Consider the following 17,770-nt stretch of genomic DNA (forward strand, 5'->3'; position numbering starts at 1 on the left):
GACACATAAGAAATAATTAAAATCACCACAGGACAAAACAAAATACACTCAAAACAAAACAAAACAAAACAAAATAAACTCAAGGACGCAATGATCGTCCTTGGCTAATTGGTCAGGTTAACAACAACGTATGACGCAATGATTGTCATTAACTAATTGGTCAGGTTAGCAATAACATACGACGCAATGATCGTCTTTAGCTAATTGGTCAGGGTTAGCAACAACGTACAATGCAATGATTGCTGTTAGCTAATTGGTCAGGTTAGCAACATCAAAATACGCAATGATCGTCCTTAGTTAATTGGTCAGGTTAGCGTACAGAATAAAGTAAATACTAGGGATGTAACCGTATTGTAGATACCGCGCTATTGAAAACATAGTGAGTGTAGTTTTTTTCTGGCGCTTTTGCATTGGCTGGTCTAAAAATAGACCGGCCAATACCAAAACATTTTGGACAATTCCATGGGATGGCACTTCAAGTTCATATGTGAGTTAAGGCCGGTGGCCAAATACTTTTGGCAATATAGTGTATATACATGGCCTTGTGGTTAGAGTGTCCGCCCTGAGATCGGTAGGTTGTAAGTTCAAACCCCGGCCGAGTCATACCAAAGACTATAAAAATGGGACCCATTACCTCCCTGCTTGGCACTCAGCATCAAGAGTTATAATTGGTGGGTTAAATCACCAAAATGATTCCTGAGCGCAGCCACCGCTGCAACAAGGGGATGGGTCGAATAAAGAGGGCAATTTTAGCACACCTAGTGTGTTTGACTATCAATGGTACTTTAATTTGAACTTTATTGCAAAAAATAAATAAAAAATAAAAAAATAAAAATAAAATAATAACTTTATTATAACAAATATTACAGTATATTATTATATTTTCCAAACATGTTTTTGTCTAAATAAAAATACTTAACTTTACAGCAAACTACCCATCAAATGAATAAAAATGACAATACATTGTACATTGTTCTTTATAGCATATTACTGTTAAAGTGAATTAATTGACTCATATCATGTTTAACATACGGTGAATGTTTATATCCAACTCGGATTAAATAATGGTTGAGAAAGAGCCTTAGATGGACATTGGCATGTGGACTGGAATTTGTTCTCTCCAAGCAATAAAAGCAGGCTTCGGAATGCTAGAGTTATAGCTCTATTCTGGCGGAGAGATTCCATGTTTACCTTAAACGTCAAGTTATGCTACACATCTGTTGTTTTCCAGCCACTACACACGAACATCTCCTGGAATGGTCATGTGAAGCTGTTTGGACTTAGCGCACACCCAGACAGAGAAAGAAGGAATATATAAACTGATGGTTTGGCTTCTCCAGTTAGGAATCCTCCACTTTTAAAGTTAAAGTACCAATGATTGTCACACACACACTAGGTGTGGTGAAATTTGTCCTCTGCATTTGACCCATCCCCTTGTTCACCCCCTGGGAGGTGAGGGGAGGAGTGGGCAGCAGCGGTGCCACGCCCGGGAATCATTTTTGGTGATTTAACCCCCAATTCCAACCCTTGATGCTAAGTGCCAAGCAGGGAGGTAACGGGTCCCATTTTTATAGTCTTTGGTATGATTCGGCCGGGGTTTGAACTCACAACCTACCGATCTCAGGGCGGACACTCTAACCACTAGGCCACTGAATAGGTGACTGAGATTCCCCCGGACACTGCAGACCTGTTTAACTGACGCTCGCTTGCAATCAAGCAACTTTTTGGTTCAGCAAAGCGTCTACGACGTCTCTTTTGATCCAACTACGACAAGACCAGAAATACACTTCACTGTAAATTGAAAAAAAACTACTACTGTTTTTTACGTTAAAATTATGTTGACTGAGCTGCCAGTTTTTGACTGTAAAATCTAGGGTTGTTGTTTTTAACGGTGTATTACTGTAAATGGAAAGATGGTACATTTGTGTTTACGGTAGAAAAACTGGCAGCTAAATTGCCAGAATAAAAAAAGGAACTCCTACTGTTTTTTTCCATGAACAATATCATGTTGTAAAAACCAATGTCAATTTGACACAAAAATTCTGGCAACTAAGCTGTAAAAACCCCCCAAAAATCAGTGGTACGGTTTTTCCATTTATCGTAAAATGTTGTAAAATAAAAACCAACAACAAAACTATTTTACAGTCAAATTTTGTAAATATAAAGTTTTTACTGTAAAATGGACAGTCTACTTAAAACAATTTATATAATTAATAATGAAATCCAGAGGCAAATTCATACATTATTCACTTAAATGTATATCTATATATACACACATATATACATATATATATATATATATTTACACATATATATCTATATCTATATCTATATCTATATATACACATATATCTATATCTATATATACACATATATATATCTATATATATATCCTTCTTTGTGAATGACTGAGCATTTCATGGAATCTACTTTTATACCCAATCATGGCACCCACCTGTTCCCAATTTGCCTGTTCACCTGTGGGATGTTCCAAATAAGTGTTTGATGAGCATTCCTCAACTTTATCAGTATTTATTGCCACCTTTCCCAACTTCTTTGTCACGTGTTGCTGGCATCAAATTCTAACGTTAATGATTATTTGCAAACATTAATGATTATTTGAACATCAAATATGTTGTCTTTGTAGCATATTCAACTGAATATGGGTTGAAAATGATTTGCAAATCATTGTATTCCGTTTATATTTACACCTAACACAATTTCCCAACTCATATGGAAACAGGGTTTATATATATATATATATATATATATATATATATATATATATATATATATATATATATATATATATATATATATATATATATATATATATATATAAATATATATATATGTATATATGTTATATTGTTTTTTTTTCCATGAACAATATAATGTGGTAAAAAACAATGTCAAATTAACGCAAAAATTCTCGCAACTAAGCTGCCAGATTTTTTCGTTAAAAAAAAACAAAAAACAGTGGTACGGTTTTTCCATTTACCGTAAAATTTTGTACAAAATGAATAAAAACAACACTATTTTACAGTAAAAAATTTTAAATATAAAGTTTTTTTATAAAAAATGACAATACATTTTATGTTGTTCTTTACAGCATAGTACTGTAAATTGAAAAAAAAAAACCTACTATTGTTTTTTGCATTAAAATTCTGTTAACTGAGCTGTTTTTGACTGTAAAATCTAGGGTTGTTGTTTTTAACGGTGTATTACTGTAAATGGAAAGACGGTACATTTGTTTTTACGGTAGAAAAACTGGCAGCTAAGTTGCCAGAATAAAAAAAGAACTCGTACTGTTTTTTTCCATGAACAATATCATGTTGTAAAAACCAATGTCAATTTGACACAAAAATTCTGGCAACTAAGCTGCCAGATTTTTACGTAAAAACTCCCCGAAAAACAGTGGTACGGTTTTTCCATTTACCGTAAAATGTTGTAAAAAAATTAAATAAAAACAACACTATTTTACAGTAAAATTTTGTAAATATAAAATGGACAGTCTACCTAAAACAATTTATATAATTACTAATGAAATCCAGAGGCAAATTCATACATTATTTATTATTCAGCCATAACCGTGATGTGGCCCTCAATGAAAACCACTTTGACATCTCTGCTCTAATTACACATCGCACCTAATAAAAAAATAAAAAATAAAATGAATAAATAAAGACAAAAAGGGAAGACATGATTACATTATATAACTCCTCCCACAGTTTAGAAAGGTGTGAAGCATACTATTAAATCTGGAAGTGGGTGACAAGCTTATCGCTTATCATGAAATGTGAGATAAGAGTCACCAGGAGGGTAAACACCGATTCAGGAGTACACTACAAAAAGTGGCACTCTAAGATGTATAATATCTCAAATTAGTCTTTTTTCATTCCAATGATCCAGGCCATGTATATATTTCCATCCTGTCGCCGTGGTTCTCAAACGTCTCTCACCAAGTGCCACCTCAGAAAACACTCTCCAAGTACCACCACACTGACCAACATTAAATGCAGTAGCGTAGTAGGCCTAAGTAGTAATGAAAAACAGCAGATGTGTGGCAAAAGTAGACAGCCTGTGGAGGGTTCTCTCTGATTAGGGACGGACGGAAAACATAAAAGACTCGCACGCGGATCTAATTACACAAATATACACACACACAAATTAGTACACACTACAGACGCACGCAAATTGGATTACACACGCAAAAATTTAGATACACGTTGGCAAATAATTTTGCCAGAATGATACTTCCATATTATACATTTATATTCATACATATTCACTGTTACATGAGGCCCTCTCAGGGCCATAATTGCCACGCTGCCCCTTAATAGAAACGAGTTTGAGACACCTGTCTTAGACCATTTATTTGATTGATTTCTTATTATTACTATTATTTTTCCTCAATTTCTTCTTCTTTTAGCATAGTTTTCCCTACTAAATATATATATATATATATATATATATATATATATATATATATATATATATATATATATATATATATATATATATATATATATATATATATACACATACACGTATACAAGCCTTTTTCGCAGGTTTCCCTGCTTGTCAGGGGATTGCTCAATACCCCGGTGTAACAGAAAAACCACAGAAACCTTGACTCTATATATATATCACACATATCTATATATATATATATATGTATATATATATATATATATATACACACATATATAACATATATACATATATATTCACACATATATACATATATATATCTACATACACATATATATATATATACATATATCTATATATATATATATATATATATATATATATATATATATATATATATATATATATATATATATATATATATATATATATATATATATATACATATATATATATATATATATAGATATATATATATACATATATATATATCTATATATATATATATACATATATATATATATATATCTATATATATATATATATATATATATATATATATATATATATATATATATATATATATATATATATATATATATATATATATGTATATTTATATATATGTACTGCTTGAAATTGCATACCTTTTAAACTTTAATAGTATCCATTATTGCAACAAATATTACAGTATATTATCATACTTTCCAACATGTTTTTGTCAAAATAAAAATTCTTAACTTTACAGCAAACTACCCATCAAATAAATAAAAATGACAATAAATTGTACGTTGTTTTTTACAGCATATTACTGTAAATTAAAAAAAAACTACTACTGTTTTTTGCGTTAAAATTCTGTTGACTGAGCTGCCAATTTTTGACTGTAAAATCTACAGTTGTTGTTTTTAACGGTGTATTACTGTAAATGGAAAGACTGGATTTGTTTATACGGTAGAAAAATTGGCAGCTAACTTTCCAGAATAAAAAAATAACTTGTACTGTTTTTCCATGAACAATACCATGTTGTAAAAACCAATGTCCATTTAACACAAACATTCTGGCCACTAAGCTTCCAGATTTTTCCGTAAAACCCCCCCAAAAAAGTGGTACTGTTTTTATATTTACCGTAAAATGTTGTAAAAACAAAACAAAAAAGCCTCTGGATTTCATTGTTTTAAGTAGACTGAAATATATATATATATATATATATATATATATATATATATATATATATATATATATATATATATATATATATATATATATATATATATATATATATATATATATATATATATATATATATATATATATATATATATATATGTATGTGTGGGGGGGAAAAAAATCACAAGACTATTTCATCTCTACAGGCCTGTTTCATGAGGGGTTTCCTCAATCCTCAGAAAAAAAAATCTCCTGAGGATTTTTTTCCCCCCACACATACATATTACGCTCTACCACGGTATCGAGCACTATTTTTTTGGATAATCTAATTAAGACATATATATATATATATATATATATATATATATATATATATATATATATATATATATATATATATATATATATATATATATATATATATATATATATATATATATATATATATATATATATATATATATATATATATATATATATATATATATATAGCCGAGTCATACCAAAGACTATAAAAATGGGACCCGTTTCCTCCCTGCTTGGCACTCAGCATCAAGGGTTGGAGTTGGGGGTTAAATCACCAAAATGATTCCCGGGCGTGGCGCCGCTGCTGCCCACTGCTCCCCAAGGGGTTGGGTCAAATGCAGAGGACAAATTTCACCACATCTAGTGTGTGTGTGACAATCATTGGTACTTTAATCTTTAATCTTTAATATATATATATATATATATATATATATATATATATATATATATATATATATATATATATATATATATATATATTGTTTTAAGTAGACTGTCCAACTTTACAGTTACAACATTTTAATATAAAATATAGACAATGAAAACAATGAAATCCGGAGGCAAATTCATACATTATTCATTACATCCATTTTACAGTAAAACTTTACATTTACAACATTTTAATATAAAATATAGTGTTTTTTGTTTTGTTTTTACAACATTTTACGGTAAATATAAAAACAGTACCACTTTTTTGGGGGTGTTTTACGGAAAAATCTGGCAGCTTAGTGGCCAGAATGTTTGTGTAAATGGACATTGGTTTTTACAACATGGTATTGTTCATGAAAAAACAGTACAAGTTCTTTTTTTAATCTGGAAAGTTAGCTGCCAATTTTTCTACCGTAAAAACAAATGTAGCGTCTTTCCATTTACAGTAATACACCGTTAAAAATAACAACTGTAGATTTTACTTTAAAAAATTGGCAGCTCAGTCAACAGAATTTTAACGCAAAAAACAGTAGTAGTTTTTTTTTCAATTTACAGTAATATGCTGTAAAAAACAACGTACACTTTTTTGTCATTTTTATTAATTTGATGGGTAGTTTGCTGTAAAGTTAAGAATTTTTATTTCGACAAAAACATGTTGGAAAGTATGATAATATACTGTAATATTTGTTGCAATATTGGATACGATTAAAGTTTAAAAGGCATGCAATTTCAAGCAGTACATATATTTTTTCTGTCAAAATGAAAAAATCAATGACATTTAGTGAGAAAATATGAAGTACTTTATTGACACATATCATTTCCAGGTGTTTTCGGGCCAGGTAAAATGATGTGGCGGGCCAGATCTGGCCCCCGGGCCTTGACTTTGACACCTGTGCTGTATAGCAATTAGCTGCTCAGCCCCACAAACAAAAACAAGCTAGTGTAAATAACATGATTAACGTGCTGCCAGCACAGACTCGTTACGTGTCATTAACAAAGCTCCTCTGAGTGCCATCTCCACTGATAGGGTCAAATCCTCTAAATCCTTTTTACAGCACATTAGCTAACCGCCTGGTATCTCACGGCCGCACGCCACTGGTAGGCTTAGCACACCCATCTTCAACGTGTCACCAAGTGCGGCTTCAGATGACGGCATCCAGACTGTTCACTGCCAGTCACGATTGCACCCCCTCTGATTAATGCCGACTCAATACTAACGGGATCTAAACCAGTGGTTCTCTGACTTTTTTCACCACCATAATGACCGACGTTGGACTACAGTAGCCTAGTAGGCCTAAGTCGGGGGTCACTCTAGAGCAGGGGTCTCAAACTCAATATACCTGGGGGCCACTTGATGCAGAAACTGGGTGAGGCTGCGCCGCAAGAAAAGATTTCTTACAAAAAATCTAACATGCACTTTTTAATGAATTCACCTTCTTTGAATGGCTTTCCCGCCCTAGCAACCATCTCACTCACCATGTAGCTAGCTTTGACTGCTGCATCACTCTTTTCACTTGCTTTCTTGAAGAAATCTTGTTGTCTCAGTAGACTGGTTTTAAAATTTGCAACCCAGTTCACTCTCTCATCTCCCTGGTATTTTGCATACTCCTCAGCTCCTCAGTTGTATAATGACGTTTCAAATTGTATTCCTTGTGCACCGCAACTTTCTCTGTGCAAAAAAGACACGTCGGGGTGCCCCTGTGCTCAACAAAAAAATATTGCATCTCCCACTTTTCCTGGAATTGTCTTTGCTCATCACTAACCTTTCTCTTCACTGCAGGCTTTGAAAAAGACATGTGACGTTTCAAATTGTATTCCTTGTGCACCGCAACTTTCTCTGTGCAAAAAAGACACGTCGGGGTGCCCCTGTGCTCAACAAAAAAATATTGCATCTCCCACTTTTCCTGGAATTGTCTTTGCTCATCACTAACCTTTCTCTTCACTGCAGGCTTTGAAAAAGACATGTTTGGGGTTGTGGAATATATTTGTATTTAGCCGACGCACGGAGAATAATGTTTTTTCCGCAATGTGTGTCTTTCCGCTTTTCCTCCCTACAGCATCACGGGGGTCGGCGGAAAGTACCGGGATAGCGAGCGCAAAAAAAGTGACGGCTCCCGTAGGGATGATGTTTGATAAGAAATTATCGAGTTCGAGCCTATTATCGAATCCTCTTATCGAACCTATTCATTATCGATTCTCTTATCGAGTCCAGATAGGTTGTTGTATATGGAAAAAAACACACAATATTTGGTTTAACAAAAGCTCACTTTTATTATATAAGAAAAAAATAAAATCTAATAAATAAATAAATATTGACTGTTACCCCCCTAAAAAAAAATAAAAAAATAAATAAATATTGACTGTTGTTACCCAAAGTATATTAAGTGGGATTTTTCAGAAAAACAAATATATACAGTAACACAAAAACAACCTGTCCCTGTGATCACTATAGGTGTATAAATAATAATATAGTGTTAAAAAAAATCAGTCCCTTGGGCACAAAACTTAAAATAATACAGCTCTCCAAAAAGTGCACTTCTGCTGTTATTTGACATAACTGTTTGTTATGATGCTTTGACATTTTTGCACTTTATTACTTTATTGAAAGAAAATTCTATGAAGAGAAAAGTCTTTTGCAAATGTGGTTACAGTGCTAAAAAAATTAAAAGTTAAAGCTAAAAAAAGAAATACACTTTATTGAGTTAACATTATTTCTTTATAGGGTGAAAGATGTGATGTTATGAGCTAGGCTAGGGAATATAACAACCACACTACCCAGCATGCAACGGGAGTGACGAGCATGCGCGGTAGCCCCGAAAAGTGTTGTTGCGTGTCGTCACCCGGCAGCTAAGAATGAGGTTATGAGCACGCTGTGAAAGTAAACGTCAAGAACTCAGCCAACACGCCTCGTCTGCATTATTTATAATTAGACAGACAACACATATACAGTGTGATTTTGTTTTGTTTACAATAAAAGAAAAACAAAAGTTAAAAAAGGGAGTTGTCATATATATGTATGTGCTGCGGTTGCTTTAAGAACGTTGCGACAGCTGGCGTAAAGGAGGTGCGTTGCTAGCCTGGTTGCTATGTTTCCGGTTGGTCGTAAAAGTGTTCGTCATGTGTTTGTACCCTGCTCAAATCTTTCAGTAAAGTTATTCATTGGATTATACCTTTTGTTTTGAACTTTATTACACCTTGGAGCGCTTTTTCATGTCCATTGTTTTCCTGCTTTCACTATCTGCGCCTAATGACTGAGCTACGTGACGTAATTTCTTGTGATGTCTCAAGGGGCATTTCTGGTCGGGACGGGATTCCAGGGATTCGAATAAAGAACCAACTCTTTTTCTTTACTATAGTGGTCTCGATAACGGGTACCGGTTCTCAAAAAGGGATTCGAGTCTGAGGACTGGGTTCTTTTCTTATCGAACAACTGGGAAAACCGGTTTCGAGTATCATCCCTAGGCTCCCGGAGTGTTATCCGGCGTCATATAAAAATATATGTAGTGTTCATCGTGTGAGGCTATGCAAATTAAACAATTAAAAAAACAAATAACGGTTTGAATTGGTCCAAGTTATCAGGGACTTTATTACTGAGGGACAGGTGTCGCGGTGTGACTGTGGCCAGGCATGTAAGAAAACCCTCGTCTCCATGGCAATGTTTCTGTCACTTTCACTCATTTGCCGCTTTTCCACTAACGCAGGGGTATTTTGGACCCAAATAACACAAATCGGCTCTGTCTGGAGCCAACGAGAGGGAGGGGGGGGGGCTCGCCGTGGAGTTTACAGTTACAGTATGGAGAAAAAGACGGCGCGACGACAGGTTGTAGAGGACGCTAAAGGCAGTGCCATCACGGCACGCCCTCAATATTGTCGAGAGCCATATACCACACCGTGATTGATAGATTCCTTCAGCTCCGCACACAATGCTGTCAAGTGCCATTCATTTAAAACTTGCGGGCCGCACTAACATTGAACTTTCATATTAATGTGGGGGCCGCAAAATAAAGTCTCGCGGGCCGCAATTGGCCCGCGGGCTGCGTGTCTGAGACCCCTGCTCTAGAGCCTCATGCGGCTCTTGAGCGGCGCCCTAGTGGCTCCATGGAGATTTTTCAAAAATGTGTGGAAAAGGAAAAAAATTGGGGTGAAAAATATATTTTTTGTTGCAATATATTTTCTGTAGGATGACACAAACCTTCCTAATTGTTAGAAATCCAACTGTTTATATTAAACATGCTTCACTGATGGGAGTATTTGGCGAGCGCCGTTTTGTCCTACTAATTTCAGCGGCCTTTGAACTCACCGTGGTGTGGACAGGGACTCAACAGTTTGTTTACATGTACAACTTTCTCCGAGGTTGCCACAGAAAGATATGTTTTGTGCCCCTCCTTCTTTGTCTCATGTTGTCCACCAAAAGTTTTATACTGTGCGTAAATGCACAAAGGTGAGCTTGACTCGTTATGTTATCTAATTTCTCTGCCTTCTTGTTTTTAAATGCACTGCTTGCCTATCTGTTTTATACAGTGCTTTCATGTTTTTTTTCCTATTTGATCTGTTTCTATGTTTTATCTAGTGTTTTTCATGTTTTTGTTTCTATTTCATCTATGTTTCTATGTTTTATCGAGTGTTTTTCATGTTTTTATTTCTATTTGATCTGTTTCTATGTTTTATCTAGTGTTTTTCATGTTTTTATTTCTATTTTATCTATGTTTCTGTTTTATCTAGTGTTTTTCCATGTTTTTATTTCTATCTTATCTATGTTTCTATGTTTTATCTAGTGTTTTTCATGTTTTTATTTCTATTTTATCTATGTTTCTTTGTTTTATCTAGTGTTTATCTACAAACCCCGTTTCCATATGAGTTTGGAAATTGTGTTAGATGTAAATATAAATGGAATACAATGATTTGCAAATCATTTTCAACCCATATTCAGTTGAATATGCTACAAAGACAACATATTTGATGTTCAAACTGATAAAACATATTTTTTTTCCCAAATAATCATTAACTTTAGAATTTGATGCCAGCAACACGTGACAAAGAAGTTGGGAAAGTTGGCAATAAATACTGATAAAGTTGAGGAATGCTCATCAAACACTTATTTGGGACATTCCACAGGTGAACAGGCAAATTGGGAACAGGTGGATGCCATGATTGGGTATGAAAGTAGATTCCATGAAATCCTCAGTCATTCACAAACAAGGATGGGGCGAGGGTCACCACTTTGTCAACAAATGCGTGAGCAAATTGTTGAACAGTTTAAGAAAAACCTTTCTCAAGCAGCTATTGCAAGGAATTTAGGGATTTCACCATCTACGGTCCGTAATATCATCAAAGGGTTCAGACAATCTGGAGAAATCACTGCACGTAAGCAGCTAAGCCCGTGACCTTCGATCCCTCAGGCTGTACTGCATCAACAAGCGACATCATTGTGTAAAGGATATCACCACATGGGCTCAGGAACACTTCAGAAACCCACTGTCAGTAACTAGAGTTGGTCGCTACATCCGTAAGTGCAAGTTAAAACTCTCCTATGCAAGGCGAAAACCGTTTATCAACAACATCCAGAAATGCCGTCGGCTTCGCTGGGCCTGAGCTCATCTAAGAAGGACTGATGAAAAGTGTTCTGTGGTCTGACGAGTCCACATTTCAAATGGTTTTTGGAAACTGTGTACGTCCAAAGAGGAAAAGAACCATCCGGATTGTTTTAGGCGCAAAGTGTAAAAGCCAGCATCTGTGATGGTATGGGGGTGTATTAGTGCCCAAGACATGGGTAACTTACACATCTGTGAAGGCTTCATTAATGCTGAAAGGTACGTACAGGTTTTGGAGCAACATATGTTGCCATCCAAGCAACGTTACCATGGACGCCCCTGCTTATTTCAGCAAGACAATGCCAAGCCACGTGTTACATCAACGTGGCTTCATAGTAAAAGAGTGCGGGTACTAGACTGGCCTGCCTGTAGTCCAGACCTGTCTCCCATTGAAAATGTGTGGCGCATTATGAAGCCTAAAATACCACAATGGAGACCCCCGGACTGTTGAACAACTTGCGCCTATAACAATTCAGATGGTTCTTTTCCTGTGATCGCTGTCACAGAAACATGGATTGATGATAACAAAGGAATAGATTTTGATCTGGAAGGATATGAACTAAACTACATCAACAGAACCAACAAAAATGGAGGAGTAGCTGTGTATGTGATGAAGAACCTGAACTACAAAGTGGTAAAAAACATGTCATATGCTATAGATATCTTAGAATATATAACCATTGAAATACGGTATGTCAGGAAAAAAGCAAAAACATTTTCATCAGCGGTATGTATAGATCACCTAAATCAATTATAGAATGTCACAGTCTCTGTCTGTGTCTGTTTGTCTCTGTGTTTGTCTTTGGGAGAGTGGGCGTGTTTTGGGCATAGGCGTGGCTCCAGCTCTCAGCCTGGCACAGCTGATCCCAGCACCCTAATCACTCACCTGCCTGCCATCAACTCATCACCTGCAGCCTTCAAATGTTTGGACTTCACTCGGCGCGATCGCCAGATCGTTCACCTTTCTACATGTGGTAACGCTTCTCGCCCGTTTGTTCTTGAATTCTAGCACTTTTGGATATCTTGCGAATCTGCCATTTTTGTGTTTTTTGGCTGCTCATTCTACCCCTGTTTTTTTCCCTCTGCCTTCAGTTCCCTACCTGCCGTGTGTGCCTGCTCAGCCTGCTAGCCTCAGCCTGCTAGCCTCAGCCTGCTAGCCACAGCCTGCTAGCCTCAGCCTGCTAGCCTCAGCCTGCTAGCCTCAGCCTGCTAGCCTCAGCCTGCTAGCCTCAGCCTGCTAGCCACAGCCTGCTAGCCACAGCCTGCTAGCCACAGCCTGCTAGCCACAGCCTGCTAGCCACAGCCTGCTAGCCACAGCCTGCTAGCCTCAGCCTGCTAGCCTCAGCCTGCTAGCCTCAGCCTGCTAGCCTCAGCCTGCTAGCCTCAGCCTGCTAGCCACAGCCTGCTAGCCTCAGCCTGCTAGCCTCAGCCTGCTAGCCTCAGCCTGCTAGCCACAGCCTGCTAGCCTCAGCCTGCTAGCCTCAGCCTGCTAGCCACAGCCTGCTAGCCACAGCCTGCTAGCCACAGCCTGCTAGCCACAGCCTGCTAGCCACAGCCTGCTAGCCTCAGCCTGCTAGCCTCAGCCTGCTCTCCTGGACTGCCAAGCCAAGGACTACGAGCTCCCTCCTTTCCCTCTGTTTTTATTAATATAACCCTTGAACTTTAATTCTGCTTGTCTTTTCTGCATTTGGGTCCACCAGTTTTACCAACCGTGACATAGAAAAATTTGAAGAATGGATCAAGGCAACTTACATGGACATTGGTCAAAAAATAATTTTCTTATGCGGTGACTTTAATATTGACTTATTGAACCCTAACAAGCAAAAGTCTATTGATGACTTCATTGATACGATGTACAGCATCAGTTTATATCCTAAAATCACAAAGCCAAGCAGAATCACAGGACACTGTGCCACACTTATTTATAATATTTTTACCAATGATTTTGATAACACTACAAGTGGTCTACTTATAACCGACGTTAGTGATCATCTGCCAGTTTTTACAATATATGATGGAAACTACAAGAAAAACATGGAAGACAAAAGGACATTTCGAAGACAGTGCACAGAGAGGAGGATGATTGCTTTTAAAATTGAGCTACAAAAGCAAGATTGGGACAATGTGTACAATGAAAAAGAGGTTGATGAAGCCTATGAACATTTCTTAAACAAGTTCATAATACTTTATGACAAACATTGTCCATGGATACAACTCAGTAGTAAGCAGAGAAAGAATAATCAACCATGGATGACAAAAGGATTAAACAATGCTTGTAATAAGAATACACTATATAGAAAATTCATAGCACAAAGAACTACAGAGGCAGAAATTAAGTACAAAAACTATAAAAACAAGTTAAACATACTACGATCATGTAGAAAAGAATATTACAGTGAATTATTGGACAGGAACAAAAATAATATGAGAGCAACATGGGGCATCCTCAATAGCATTATTAAAAATGGCACTAAGAGGGATTACCCCAATACTTCTTAGAAGGAAATAAAAAGAATGACAACATAAAGGAAGTAGTTGAAAGCTTCAATAATTACTTTGTAAATATTGGACCAAAATTGGGAAGAAAGGATTCCAGACCAAGTTTCAATTGAGGACTATAATGATACAATAGCTCAGTGGTTCTCAACCTTTTTTCAGTGATGTACCCCCTGTGAACATTTTTTTAATTCAAGTACCCCCTAATCAGAGCAAAGCATTTTTGGTTGAAAAAATGAGATGAAGTAAAATACAGCACTATGTCATCAGTTTCTGATTTATTAAATTGTATAACAGTGCAAAATATTGCTCATTTGTTGTGGTCTTTCTTGAACTATTTGGAAAAAAAGATATACAAACAACTAAAAACTTGTTGAAAAATAAACAAGTGATTCAATTATAAAATAAAGATTTCTACACATAGAAGTAATCATCAACTTAAAGTGCCCTCTTTGGGGATTGTAATAGAGATCCATCTGGATTCATGAACTTAATTCTAAACATTTCTTCAGAAAAAAAGAAATCTTTAACATCAATATTTATGGAACATGTTCACAAAAAATCTAGCTGTCAACACTGAATATTGCATTGTTGCATTTCTTTTCACAGTTCTTTTTGACAGACATTTAAAAAAAATCTCACATACCCCTTGGCATACCTTCAAGTACCCCCATTTGAGAACCACTGCCATAGAGCGAAATCCCAACTCCATGTTCCTCAGTAATGTGACACAGGAGGAAATAGTTACAATTGTAAATGTAAATCTAAAACTTCAACTGATTGTAACGAAATTTATATGGAAACGATAAAAAAGGTTATAGAAGATATCTCAGGACCATTAATGTATATTAGTAACCTATCATTTCAAACAGGTAAATTTCCAAACAAAATTAAAATAGCTAAAGTTGCACCAATTTATAAGACTAGAGATAAACATCAATTTACAAATTATAGACCTGTTTCTTTACTTCCACAATTTTCTAAAATCATTGAAAAACTGTTCAATAACAGATTAGAGAGTTTCACAAACAAAAATAAAATACTCGAAGAGAACCAGTATGGATACAGAGCTAATGTTTCAACTTCAATGGCTTTAATTGAAATTACAGAAGAAATTACCAATGCAATAGATAGTAAAAAATGTGCGGCAGCTGTGTTTATAAATCTAACTAAAGCATTTGACACTATTAATCACAATATTTTAATCAAAAAACTAGAACGATATGGCATCAGAGGGTTAGTCTTAAACTGGATAAGAAGTTATCTAACAAACAGGAAACAATACGTGAAGCTAGGCGAACACACGTCTACAACGCTAAATATATCCTGTGGTGTATCTCAGGGATCAATACTAGGACCTAAATTATTCAATCTCTATATAAATGACATTTGTAAAGTTACACAAGATTTAAGTTAGTATTATTTGCGGATGATAGAACAGCGTTTTGTTCAGGAGAGAACACACAAAAGATAATACAAATAACAGAAGAAATGAACAAATTAAAAAGATGGTATGACAAAAACAGATTATCGTTGAATCTCAGTAAAACTAAGATAATGCTATTTGGTAACAGTAGAAGAGAAAGTCAAACACAAATACAAATAGACGGAACATAAATTGAAAGAGTAAATGAAACCAAATTTCTAAGTATAATGATTGATGATAAATTGAACTCGAAATCTCACGTAAAAAATATACAACATAAAGTAGCAAGAAACACGTCAATAATGAATAAAGCAAAACATGTTCTAGACCAAAAATCACTTCATATTCTCTACTGCTCACTAGTGTTACCATATCTGAGCTACTGTGTAGAAATATGGGGAAATAACTACAAAAGTACACTTCATTCATTAACGGTGTTACAAAAAAGATCAGTTAGAATAATACATAATGTTGGATATAGACAACATACAAACCCTTTATTTATTGAATCAAAAATACTGAAATTCCATGACATAGTGAATTTGCAAACAGCTAAAATTATACATAAAGCAAACTATAACCTGCTACCCAAGAATATACAACAATTCTTCTCAAAAAAAGAGGAGAAATATAATCTTAGAGAAAAATGTAATTTAAAACCTTTGTATGCACGTACAACTCTTAAGACCTTCAGTATATCAGTATGTGGAATTAAATTATGGAATGGATTAAGCAAAGCAATCAAACAATGTACCAATATGATCCACTTCAAGAAACTCTTCAAACTTAAAGTGTTTACAAAGTACAAAGAAGAAGAACCATGAAAAACATTCTGGATTTATTTCATCCATTCTTTCATTCTCAAAATAATCTTACTTATCTCATTATATGTAATATGACTTACTTCACCAATTATTATTTATTTTTATTGTGATTACTTATGGAGTATATTGTGAATAAATTGGGAACAGGAAGTGAACAAAAGTTTTAGCAACTGTTATGTAAAAGAAAAGGGTAGGATTAAATAAGCTCTGCTTCTTCCTACTCCTTTTCGAACATGTTGAAAAGAGAAACTGGAAATTGTGATGTATCATGCTTGCATGTTCAAAATAAACTCAAACTCAAACTCAAACTCAACTTAAGCTGTACATCAAGCAAGAATGGGAAATAATTCCACCTGAGAAGCTTAAAAAATGTGTCTCCTCAGTTCCCAAACGTTTACTGAGTGTTGTTAAAAGGAAAGGCCATGTAACACAGTGGTGAACATGCCCTTTCCCAACTACATTGGCACGTGTTGCAGCCATGAAATTCTAAGTTCATTATTATTTGCAAAACAAAAATAAAGTTGATGAGTTTGAACATCAAATATATCTTGTCTTTGTAGTGCATTCAATTGAATATGGGTTGAAAAGGATTTGCAAATCATTGTATTCCGTTTATATTTACATCTAACACAATTTCCCAACTCATATGGAAACGGGGTTTATATATATATATATATATATATATATATATATATATATATATATATATATATATATATATATATATATATATATATATATATATACATATATATATATATATATATATATATATATATACATATATATATATATATATATATATATACATATATATATATATATATACATATATATATATATATATATATATATATATATATATATATATATATATATATATATATATATATATATATATATATATATATATATATATATATATATACATATATATAGTATTTAAAACATATTTAATTATAAATATTTGTGTATTGCTAGCTGATTAGAGATAATAATGTAAAACAGCACCACCTAAATGCATATTTGATTAAAACAAGTACTGGGTACCTTGATATATCATTGTGAATAAACATCACTGATTTAAAGTACACTGA

The 17,770-nt window shown here is 34.5% G+C and overlaps 1 protein-coding gene across 1 annotated transcript in view; it reads right to left on the reverse strand.

Moving 5' to 3' along the window:
- The window catches only part of dlgap4b (discs, large (Drosophila) homolog-associated protein 4b), a 180,331-nt gene that overhangs the window by 105,339 nt on the left and 57,222 nt on the right, over positions 1 to 17,770 (reverse strand).

The sequence above is a fragment of the Entelurus aequoreus genome, linkage group LG01 (assembly GCF_033978785.1).
Source record: "Entelurus aequoreus isolate RoL-2023_Sb linkage group LG01, RoL_Eaeq_v1.1, whole genome shotgun sequence".
NCBI lineage: Eukaryota > Metazoa > Chordata > Actinopteri > Syngnathiformes > Syngnathidae > Entelurus > Entelurus aequoreus.